This window comes from Nomia melanderi, unplaced genomic scaffold (assembly GCF_051020985.1).
Source record: "Nomia melanderi isolate GNS246 unplaced genomic scaffold, iyNomMela1 scaffold0103, whole genome shotgun sequence".
In the NCBI taxonomy this organism is placed as follows: domain Eukaryota; kingdom Metazoa; phylum Arthropoda; class Insecta; order Hymenoptera; family Halictidae; genus Nomia; species Nomia melanderi.
Window position 1 is genome coordinate 1 of NW_027475218.1, and position 9,339 is coordinate 9,339.

Consider the following 9,339-nt stretch of genomic DNA (forward strand, 5'->3'; position numbering starts at 1 on the left):
CTTCCCGGTATTATGGCTAAGATCAAGGTGTACTCGCATAACACACAACCAGATCGCTTCTAGGCGTTATGGCTAAGATCAAACTCTACTGGCATAAAACTCACCCAGAACGCTTCTCAGCCTTATGAATAAGATCAAAGTGTACTCGCATAACACACATCCAGATCGCTTCTCGTCCTTATGGCTAAGATCAAATTACACTCGGATAGCACACATCCAGATCGCTTCCAGGCTTTATGGCTAAGATAAAAGTGTACTCGAATAACACACATCCAGAACGCTTCATGGGCTTATGGCTAAGATCAAAGTGTACTCGCATAACACAAATCCAGAACGCTGCTCGGCCTTATGGCTAAGGTCAAAGTGCACTCGCATAACACACATCCAGATCGCTTCTCGGCACTATGGCTAAGATCAAATTGAACTCGCATGACACACATCCAGACCGCTTTCCCGGCCTTATGGATAAGATCAAATTGTACCCGAATAACCCATATACAGATAGCTTCTCGGCCTTACGGCTAAGATCAAAGTGTACTCGCATAACACAAATGCAGATCGATTCTCGGCTTTATGGCTAAGATCAAAGTGAACTGGAATAACACTAATCCAGATCGCTCCTCGGCTTTGTGGCTAAGATCAAACTGTACTCCCATAACACTCATCCAAATCGCTTCTCGGCCTTCTGGCTAAGATCAAAGTGTAGTCGATTAACCCATATCCAAATCGCTGCTCGGCCTTATGGGTAAGATCAAAGTGTACTGTCATAACACACATCTAGATCGCTCCTCGGCCTTATGGCTGAGATCAAAGTGTACTCTCATAACACACATCGAGTTCGCTTCTCGGCCTTATGGCCATTTATTTATCATTTCGTCTATATAACTATTAATGTTCTATCTATCTTACTCTGTTTATTTAACTACTTATTTATTTAGTTATTAACTCATTTAATTATATTCTTTTCCTGGTTTTTATTTATCTATTTACTTAACCATTTCAAACATACTGACTAACGATATATTTGTCTATTTAGTTACATATTTTTTTCTTTTTTCTTTCATTCTACTTACGTATTTATTTATTTATGTACACATTTATTTATTCACATATTTATCTATGTACATATTTATTCATCTACATATTTATTTATTTACATATTTATTTACATATCTGTTTATTTTTTCTTTCTGAACTAACTACGAGATTTGGTAACGATTTCTTAATTAGTGATGTGACACTGGTTCTAATTATTCATCAATTTGGTACTCTTTCTTTTATTTTTCTTTAATTTTTTTATATTTCTGATTTTTTTATCCCAGTTTATTTATTTATCTATTTATTTATTTATTTATTATTTATTATTTATTTATTTATTTACTTGATTATTTTATCTATCTGATCTATTCATTTTAATCATTCCCTGCCTCAACCGCCTACTCTAATTCTATACTAACCGCTTCTCTATAACTGCACTTCCGCGCATGCGCCCTAATTGAAATGCGAAATAGCCGCTACTGAGATGCTTTTAATCGTATTTATATTTATATATCTATTTATTTTATTTTATTTTTGTGCTGTTTTCTATGGCGAAGGCCGGGGCACAGTAGAGCCCGGATTTGACTAGGAACTACATATTATGTACATATTTAACCACTGAATTGTATATATTGAAAATTACCTTTAGCTATATATCTACACTTATATTTATTTTGTCCATATTTATTTATGCTATGTATATTTGTTTATTTAATCTTTAATGTTTATTCTCGCTTATTTCTGTTTGGTTATTTATTTTATCTATTTATTTATTTATTTATTTATGTATATTTATATATTTCTGTGCCTCTTCTTTTCTTGTTTATATTTATGTATGCTATGTATATTTGTTTATTTAATCTACGCTACTATTATTTATTTATTTATATAATTTATTCTAGTTTGGCTATTTATTCGATTAACTATCTACTTCCACTAGTATATACATATTCAGACTCTTGCTAGATTCATATAAATGCTAAGGTGTTTATGAGATAAGAGCCACCGCCGATTGAGATCTGAAAATAGCGACAGACGCTATAGAGTTATATTAACTATTTTGCCTTCGCCATAAAGGCGCTACTATGTATCCACCCCCAGCCAAACAATGTAAGGCTGGGGGAACATTCTTTGTGAATAAAGCGCTTTTTATCTGTTCTTATCAGCTTAATATCTGATACACTCCGCATCGCGGAGTCAGAAAATTAACCCGATTTTTGGATTCAGGCGGATCACTAGGGCTCGCTCCACTTCCGCCGTGAGTCGGTCCGGCACTGCAGTGCCGCCAGAAACGGCTCAATTAGCGCTGCTAATTAGAGCTCTTATTTTTTTTCACCTGCTGGACCGACTCGGGACTCCAAAGAGTAAGCCCCTTAATATTCTGGCTCCGCGAAGTCCCGAAATCTCGGTAAATTCACCCGCCGCGGTACTACGCAACAGTGCGGGCCGAGTTGCGATCGGGCGTGTGCGCGGCAAGGTCTGTTCACGATCAGTGCTCGAGGTGTTGTGCGGTAAAGTGTGATAAAGTGCCTTCGCCACGGGACCGGATCAAGCCTGCGCGGGAGTACACCTGCGCCGCCCACCTGCGCGGGAGGATCACCTGCGCATCACCACCTGCGCCGCCCACCATCCTGCTTCCGTGGACAACCGAGGGAGAGGACGACCAGGGTCTACTGAGGGTCTAAGAGGGTCCTAGGACAACCAGCCCTCTACTTGGACGCCAACAACCACCACAGGCCAACCCCATCAGCCCTGGTCTTCCTCTACGTGGGTCACCCAACACCGCTACGACCCACCAGGACTTGGCCATCGGCAACCCCGACGGGAAGGACGGCTCGCCTGATCCACGTCTACCTCCGCTGGATCAGGAATCAGGAGCGAGGTGTTATTCCCCTCGGAGAGAGCTCCTGCATCGCTGGACTCCTGCGCCGAGTGAGTCTCTCTTCTCTTTCTATCCCCCCGACAGTGAGGAGGGTAACGCAGCCGGTCTCCAGCCGTCTGCGGTGCTCGAATCATCGTCGGTAGTCCTCTACCTTACCCCTACGCGTCCACCCACTCCTCCGATCTCTCTCATCCATTGAAGTGTATCAACGGACCGGGACGCGTGAGGTCCGAGTCGAGTGGCGCCTCCACTTCCTTCTTTTCCCTTCAGTCACCGCCCGCGTGGAGGCTGACTCCACTCACCCGTTAGTTAGTGCAGTCCTCGGTGGAGTGGGTGATTCCGTCGCTCTTCCTCCATCGAGATCGCTGCACTCCTTCGTAACCGTCACCTGTTAGTCTCCCTACCGACTGCCACGTCGGAGGCTGTCATTTTTCCAGGCAGTCTTCGACACCGGACTTAGTGCCGGCGGAGTCAGTAGGGTGTTAGCGCGTGGCGGTATTCCTTCTGTCGCTTTGGACTTAGTTTTCTCTTCTCTTCCTCTGTTATTCCCACTCTGTCTATCCTCCCCGTTTCGCCTCGCTGTGGCACTTAGAAATATTTGCCACAGCAACTCTGTCTCTTCTTCTGTCTCACTTAGCGTAGGACTTAGTCTTAAGAGCGATGCAGGACCGCGGTGATAGTGCGTCAGTCACCTCCTGCACTACCGAGGGGAGTAATAATCTCGCCCTGGTGACTCCCTTCCCGGCGGAGTTCCGATGCCCTGCCTGCTTCGGTGTCCCCGGGATCAGGATGAGTGGCGTGTACAAGTCCCACACGGATTTGACAAAGCACGCCCGGAAACATCATCCGGGCGTTGTATTGACGTACAAGTGTCGTGAGTGCAGCTTCACCGGCGATGGGAGGTATCCTCTCAAGGTGGAGAGGCTGCACCGCGACTTTTTACACAAATCCGACCAACAGAACAATCCGTGTGGGACTTGTACAGTTCCCGTGACAGGTTCGACCGGTTGGAGCAACACCTCTCGTCGGGGGAGTTCCGCGTTATTCGCCTCCGTAGAACCGCGCGCTGTTGCGTTAGCTGCTGCCAATTTGGCGGCCCAGTCCCCGCCCCCGCAAACGACGTGCGCCGCGACGTAGCCGCCCACCCACACCCTTTCTACGACGAGGGATTCAACGGGGACGGCAATCACCACCTGCACGACGCGGCGCACAATGGCGGCAGCGGCAACAACAACGGCAACAGCTAAAACATCTGCAACTACGACGGGGACAACAACGAGGACTACGAGGACGACGACGAAGACGACGACAACGAGACCGGTGGCTAGGGGGGGGGGGGGCAAAGCGCGGCCCTGAAGCCGGTCCAGCACTCCCACGCTAACCATCACCATTGGGCCGACTACCAGCGCCCGGCCCGCGCCCCCGACCCCTCGCCCCACAACCAATCTACACCAAACCCAAGGGAACGCTACCGGTCAATAAGAGCGGCAGCCCGCCGCGGCGATCGGGGTCGGCTGCTCCTATGACATCGCCGCCGGCTGCAAGGGCGCCTGCTACCGGGAGGGGCTCCGATCCCTCAGCCGCTACCACAACGAGGCTCACCCCACCGGGCAGAAGAACGGCCCCCGCTACCAGGGGGTCGACTGGCACCCCTCCAGCGAGGACCCCACCCGTCAAGACCCCGCCCACCACCACCCAAGGGCGGGTGACACGGGGTACGAGGGGTGCCAGCGCCCCGGTGGAGGTGGGCAGAAGAACCACCACCACCACACGGGGGACGGTAGCGGCTCCGACCGGAGCCAGAAAAACGCCCCCGAGATTAGGAGGGACACCCACCGCCCAAACTCCATCTCCAAGGGCGGTGGCTCAAGGGAAGGATCCCTCCAGCGGCCCATCACCACCTCGGGCCGCCCAAAGGAAACCCTCGGGGGTAAGGACAGCGGCTTCGCCATCATACGCCGCCGTCACAGCGGGCACCCCTTCCTACACGTCACCTCCCTCGCCGATAGACGTCGCGCCGGAAAGGGGGCTGCGTACAGCAACCAGGGCCACCCCTACACCGCCCGGGCCATCACCACCGCCACCAAGACGTAGCCCCCCACCGAGGAAGCACCGTAGCCCCAGGACGCCGCCGACCATCCGATAATGACCCCCCAGCCTATTGTAGGAGGAGCGATGGTAGCCAGGCCGCTACCACCATCTCCAGCGGCCCCGCTCCTCCCACCCATCGAAGAGGTGGAGGTGCCACAGCCGGCCGGGGCAGCCGCAACCCCGGAATCATCACCGGAGCCGTGGCGAATCGCCGCTGGATCCCGCCGACGCCACCACCGCGGGATCCTGTTGTCGAGCTCGTCGTCCGAAGAGGAGGCGCAGCCGCTGCCGCCAGAGAAGAGGACGACGACGCCTCCTCTACCACCGCGAGAAAAGTCCCCCGCCCGGCCGCCACCGGGCAGCAGCAGCAGCAGCAACAACAACAACAGCGCCGCGCACAATAACGCGCATCGGCCTGGAGCAGGGTGCTCCGGGGCGCCCTCGGTGAGTAGCGTAACATCGTTTAGCCTTTCGCTACTCCCGAGTGTCCCACGTAGTGCCCCCGGCTCCCTTTTTACTTTGTGGGAAGGGGTAGTTTTAAATCGCGCGGGGAGGGATAATCGGAGGCCCGTCACCGTTGATGTAACCGTGAGGGTGCTCCTGCCTCCGCGACGGAGGCGACCGCACCTGCGAGAAGTCGCAGAACGACCGCACCCTCGCGTGCCTCGGGACCTCGTGAGCCCAGGCGTCCTGCGGCATCCGGGCATTCCTCTCGAAGAAGGGGCGCCATCCGGCCTTTGGTTGGGGTAGCGTTTCCTTCGGAGAGAGAGTTGCTGATCGGCATTGCGCAGAACGCTGGCTCCCTGGAGCAGCTGGAGGATGTTGCGAGGGAAATCGCAGCATACCTGCAGGGCTTCAGAGTCGGGGGACCGACCACGAGAGGGGTCGGGGCGGATAGGCCCCAACGGCTTGCGAGAGCTAGGGGCGTGTCGGGCGACCAAGCGGCTCGCGGTTCGAACGGTCACCGCGATCGTCCTGTGTTGGCAGGTGGACCAACGCGGGGAGACCAGGTAAGGGAGGCTACGCGGATACAACGGCTCTTCAGGCAGAACCGCCGGCGTGCTGTTCAGGAGGTGCTCATGGGCCCGTACTTGCACTGCAAAGTGCCTAAGGACAGGGTACATGAGTACTTTCTCAACATGTACTTACCGGCGGGGAACCTGGGAGCTAGGCCTCCCCCGCCTTCCATCGAGGCTCCAGACGAGGCCAGCAATGTGGCCTTGGTGAAGCTCTTAAAAATGAGTGAGGTAGATCGTCGGATCAGGCGTATGACAAACTCTGCGCCCGGTCCCGACGGTCTAACTTACAATGATCTAAAAAGGGCAGATCCGGGGTCACATTTGCTGACCTCTTTGTTCAATTTGTGTCCTCGTCTGGAGTCGGTCCCCTCGTGTTGGAAAATTTCCAACACTGTGCTTGTGCACAAAAAGGGCGATCGCCACGACCTGTCAAAACTGGCGACCGCTGGCCATATCTGACACGACCCCGAAGCTCTCCGCCGCTGTTCTGGCTGACCGTCTCGTCGCGTGGTCGGTCCAGAACAAGCGCCTAAGTCCCGCGCAAAAGGGCTTCTTGCCGTACGAGGGGTGTTATGAACATAACTTCGTGTTGCAGGGGGCCCTTACAGACGCTCGCAGGTGGGGGCGTCAGGCAGTGGTGGCGTGGTTGGACCTGGCGAACGCGTTCGGCTCGGTCCCCCACGCCTCCATCTACCAATCCTTCGTGGAGGCCGGGGTTCCGTCTACTCTTCAGAATATTCTGAAGAGTATGTACCACGGTTGCACCACACGGGTGCTGAAAGCCGACGGGTTTACCGACCCCGTTCCGATCCTCTCCGGGGTGCGCCTGGGCTGTCTGATGAGCCCTGTGGCGTTTAACCTCGCCCTGGAACCGGTGCTGCGCGCAGCTACTGGGACCTCGGCGGGTTACACGCTGCACGGCCATCGGCACAGTGTCCTGGCGTACGCGGACGATCTCGCGTTGATCGCCGACACCCCGGAGGGTATGGAAACGCTGCTAAAGGCAGTGGGTGCTGCGGCGAGTGGCATCGGATTGCAGTTTAATCCCGCAAAATGCGCGACCCTCCACCATCGTGGTAGGGGGCCGCGCGAGATCCGTCCACTCGCTTCACCATCCAGGGTCAGGAAATGCGCGCCCTGGCAGCCGGTAAGACCTACGAACACCTGGGCGTTCCCACAAGGTTTCAGGTCCGTTAAACCCCACTGTTGACGATCGAAGAGCTGGTCCAGGACCTGCAGGCCGTCGACCGTTCCCTCTTGGCCCCGTGGCAGAAGGCCGAGACCGTGGCAGCTTTTATACTGCCACGCCTCGACTTCTACCTGCGGGGAGCCCACGCGGAGAAACGTCCCTTAATTACTGTCGACAAAGAGATTCGACGTATGGCCAAGTCCTGGCTCAACCTCCCGCAGCGGGCCAGCGCGGAAGTAGTCTACCTCCCACCTAGTAGGGGGGGATATGGACTGCTTCCGCTTGCTGACATGGCCGACGTCCTGACCATCGCTCATGCGTTCCGTCTTTTGACGGCGGATGATGCGGTGGTCAGGGAGTTGAACTGGAACTCGCTGCGCGAGGCTGTAGCCAGGAAAATCGGCCATACCAACCCGTCGAACAATGACCTGGCCGAGTACCTCTCTGGTTCGCTGAAGGGGTACTTCGCCAGGGACGGGGGGGACATTTCTTCGCTGTGGTCGAGGGCACGGAACGCGGCACGCAGGAGTCGGGACCTGCTCGGATTGCGTTGGCAGTGGAGCGAGGAGAGATCTGAGCTCGCGATTACGCTCAGTGGTTCTCGCGATCGGGAGACCATTGTCCCGCCCGTGGCGAGGGTCCAGATGATTCGCCGATTGCGGATGGCAGTGGTAGAATATTACCACCTACGCCTTCAGCGTAAGAAGGACCAGGGGAAGGTATTCGGGGTGTCGTCGCGGAGTGGTGCTTCAAACCACTTCCTCCGCGGCGGCAACTTCACCCGCTTCGCCGATTGGCGCTTCATTCACCGAGCTCGCCTTGACGTCTTGCCTCTTAACGGGGCAAGACGCTGGGGTGAGGGTGATAAGCGTTGCCGGCGCTGTGGGGCGGAGCTCGAATCCCTTCCCCGCGTCCTTTGCCACTGTCGTCTGCATTCGGCGGCCTGGCAACTTCGCCACGATGCGGTGGTTTCCCGCATCGCTAAGGCCTGCCGGCTCCCAGGGGAATTAAGGGTTAACCGGACGGTCGAGGGCATTGACGGGCATCTGGGGGCTCTTAGGCCTGACATCGTTGTCAGGCACGAGCCCTCAAGGAGCATCGTCATCGTCGATGTTACCGTGCCCTTCGAGAACGAATATATTTCATTCGAGGAGGCCAGGGCGCGAAAGATACAGAAGTAAAAGCCCCTGGCCGACGTTCTCGGAGGGCGCGGTTATCGGGTGGCGGTCTCCGCGATCGTCGTCGGTGCCCTCGGCTCCTGGGATCCGGCCAATGAGTCTGTGTTGAAGATTTTGCGTATCGGTAATCGGTACGCATCTCTGATGCGCCGGCTCATTGTGTCGGATATTGTCCGGTGGAGCCGGAATATCTACGTGGAGCACGTCTCGGGAGTTCGCCAGTATCGCGAGGCCCTCACTGAGGATGTCCCGGCCCCTGATCCAGGCCGACCCATTTAAGAACTGCGGGGGTCAACTCCCCCGACTTAGGTAGAGGAGCAGCAGACGGAGGCAGCGATAGGGTAAGTACAAAAGTTGATACCTAACCATTAACCAAGTGTCTGTAAGCTATATTTTATTATTTTAATAACTATGGAATTTTAACTAACAACCTATACTTATGCACTTTGCTTTTAATATTTTCAACTATCCCTCTTAATCTTTTAACTATCTATTTTAATTCTTGCTTCTCTCTTTTTTATGCTATCTATTATTATTTGTTTTAATTAAACTACTACTTTTCTTCTGTTTTATTTATCGACTTTTGACATTACTTAACCGCTTTTTATCAATCTTTAGTTTTCTTATTTTACTAGTGATGGGAAACTGGTTCTTTTTAATCTATCAACTTTCGTACTCTTTCTATTCATTTCATATTATGGCACAGTTATCTTTCCACAGCTGTAACAGCCAGGTGTTTGCCAATTTATTTATCTATTTATTATTATTTACTTATTTATTGTTTTAACTATTTACATATTTATTTATCCACCTATTTGTCCATTGTTTTAGCTATTTATATATTTCTTTATTTATGTATTTATTTATTTATTTATTTGTCTATTTATTTAACTATCTATTTATTTATTTATTTATTTATTTATGTATTTGTCTATTTATTTA

At 52.3% G+C, this 9,339-nt stretch overlaps 1 pseudogene; it reads left to right on the forward strand.

Moving 5' to 3' along the window:
* The first annotated feature begins 2,162 nt into the window (after positions 1–2,162).
* On the forward strand, positions 2,163–2,343 carry LOC143175524 (U2 spliceosomal RNA; annotated as a pseudogene).
* The last annotated feature ends 6,996 nt before the right edge of the window (positions 2,344–9,339 follow it).